The sequence below is a fragment of the Chinchilla lanigera genome, unplaced genomic scaffold (genome assembly GCF_000276665.1).
Source record: "Chinchilla lanigera isolate Chin_1 unplaced genomic scaffold, ChiLan1.0 scaffold00050, whole genome shotgun sequence".
Taxonomy (NCBI): Eukaryota; Metazoa; Chordata; class Mammalia; order Rodentia; family Chinchillidae; genus Chinchilla; species Chinchilla lanigera.
The window spans coordinates 17,177,040-17,179,705 of record NW_004955451.1 but is presented as its reverse complement, the minus strand read 5'-3'; the positions used below and the strand labels follow the sequence as shown (position 1 = coordinate 17,179,705).

Sequence of the window (2,666 nt, the reverse complement as noted above, 5' to 3'; positions counted from 1 at the left end):
CCGCCTGTGCCCGGCGCCCGGCCTGTGTCACACGCACGCACACACGCGCGCGCGCGGGTCCCGCCTGGGAGGGCCGCCTCCCGCTCCCGTGCCCGCAAGCCCTCGCTTCCGCACAGCGGCTCCGCCCCTCCGCGTCCCCCGCGCAGCTCCCAGGAAGGGCTTCTCAGCCGCCGCGTCTGCGCCGCATCCGCGCTCCGCCTGTCGCGTAGGCAGCGGCCCACGCACCAACAAAGCCGGTCCCTGCCCGTCCCAGGCCTGTAATCCCAGGGCTCAGGAGGCTGAGGCAGGAGGATCACAGGTTCCAGGCCAGCCTGGGCTACATAGTGAGACCCTGTCCCCGACAGACAAAACCAGACAAAAGTAAGTAAAAGGGCTAGGGATACAGCTCAGTGGTAGAGCACCACCCCAGTGCTACAAAACGACCCCAAATCTCCCACGCCAAAGAGCAACTCCCCAAACCAAGATTCCCATGAGCGCAGAAACGCGGGTGCTTTTCCCTAGGAACAAAATCATCCAACCCGCCGCCATCCAGGGCAGCAGCGGCTCCCCATTCTTTTGACATCGGCTTCAAAACTTCCGGAAACAGCTCGTGTTACCCAGCGAGGTCCCTGCTGCCCCCGCTCTCCGCTGCCTCCTGCTGGGTTTCAGGGTCTGAGATTCGCAGCTGTGCCGCACCCCCTCCCGCCACACCCACCGCGCCCTCTCTGCTCAAGTCCACGAGGGGTTCCTGAGTTGCCGTCGATTTCTTGGTGCATTGTACACAAACTGCAGGGCTCCCACCCTGCTCCACCCCCCAGGCCACCGCCCCACTGGCAGGGACGGCCTCCTGGGAGGTCGCCCTCCCGGTCCTGGGCTAGCTCAGCACCCTGGGTGGGGGTGACTGCTCTTTGTGGCACTGGGGATTGAACCTGGGCCTTCACACTGAGCTGCACCCCCAGCCCTTCTCTTAAATTTTTAAATTTTGATTCAGGGTCTTGCTAAGTTTCCCAGTCTGACCTGGGGAAGTTTGAAGCTTTGAAGCCCTCCTGTCTCAGCCTCCCAGTGCTGGGATGACAGGTATGCACCACCATGCCCGGGCTTATGGCATCTCTCAAAAGGAAGTTTCTCTGGGTGTGGTGGCGCACGCCTGTGATCCCAGCACTTGGGAGGCTGAGGCAGGAGAATCTTGCAACTTCGAGGCCAGCCTGCGCTACAAGGTGAGTTCAAGACCAGCCTGAACTGCATAATGAGACCTTGTTTAAAAAGACAAAAAAAAAGAGGAAGTTTCCTAATGAGTCTGATGCCTTTGAATGTCAAGTACTTTAATTTTTTTATTTTTATTTTTTGCCTTTTTGAGACAAGGTTACACTATGCAGTTCAGGTTGGTTGGCCTTGAACTCACTTTATAGCCCAGACTGGCCTCAAACACCCAGTGATCCTCCCGCCTCAGCCTCTCAAGTGCTGGGATTACAGGCCTGCGCCATCACGCCCAGGGAGTGTCAAATACTTTAATTCATTTAACCACTAGCTGTAGATTTCCAGTTTAGGAAAAGGTTTTAAATTAATTACAAGAAAAAAATTAGTTACAAGATTAGTTACTTTTTCATCTTTTTTAAAATAAGAGGGCTCACCTAGACTAAGCTTAGCGGCTTTAATCCTTTAGATTCAGAGTCAAAGAAATCATAAAAAATTAAGCAGGGAAATTTGAATACAAAGCATATTTCAGAGATTAATTTTTGGATGCAATAATGATTGTGTGTCATATTTTAAAATTCTTTCACAGCTGTCATCCCTGGAGGATCGAGGTGAGTTTGAGGCCAGCCTGGGCTACAGAGTGAGACCCTGAATCAAATCAATCAATCAGTCAATTGTTGCACATCTGCCAGGTATGAGGTGCATACCTGTCATCCCCGCCACTCTGGTGGCTGAAGCAGGAGGATCTCAAGTTCACGTGCAGCCTGGGCAGCTTGCTGAGACTGCCTCAGAATAAATACTGTGATACAAAGCCTGGGTGTTGCTGAGCGCTCCGCAGGTGGGGACAGAGGACGCGCTGTGGAGGAGGGGCTGAGCCTCGGAGAGGAGTGATGGAGACCCGGGATTCATTATCCGATAGGTGGACATTTCTCTCTTCCTCCTCCTCCTCCTCTTCCTTTTTTTTGGGGCGGGGGGGTGTACCGGAAATCGAACTCGGGACCTTGCGCTTGCCAGGCAGGTGCTTATGCCGCTGAACTATATCCCCGGCCCTATCCTTTCTTTTTTTTTGAGGCAGGGTCCCTCTATAGCCCAGGCTGGCATTAAACTCACTATGTAGCCCAGGCTGAACTCAAATTTGCAGCGATGCTCCTGCCTCAGCCTCCCAATTCGTGGGATTACAGACCTGCGCCACCATAGCGTCTGCTCACTTGGACATTTTCAAACTCACAAAGACTCGCAGAGCTCCCGTGTGTAAGTTCTCCGTCTGACCCAGGGCTAACACTCGGTCCCTTTCTCCCGGGTGTGGTTTCTTCCAGGGCGTAAGTGGGTAAAACCCTAAATCCCCCCCTGCGCGCGGGCACCAGGTGCGAGGACGCCCCGGGTTCATGGACTTGGGCGCCGCAGCGCGTGTCCCGCGGGCTCGGCTCCGGTCTCCGCCCCGCAGAGGAGCCAGCCCGAGCCCTGGCCGGCAGGGGGCGCGCGGGGTTGCAGCC

At 55.5% G+C, this 2,666-nt stretch overlaps 1 long non-coding RNA gene across 1 annotated transcript in view; it reads left to right on the top strand.

The window, feature by feature from the left end:
- Positions 1-1,984, top strand: part of LOC102006859 — a 3,483-nt gene extending 1,499 nt beyond the window's left edge. The window contains exon 2 of the long non-coding RNA XR_262622.1: positions 1,763-1,984. This is a non-coding gene — a long non-coding RNA (uncharacterized LOC102006859). The remainder of the gene's footprint in view (positions 1-1,762) is intronic.
- The last annotated feature ends 682 nt before the right edge of the window (positions 1,985-2,666 follow it).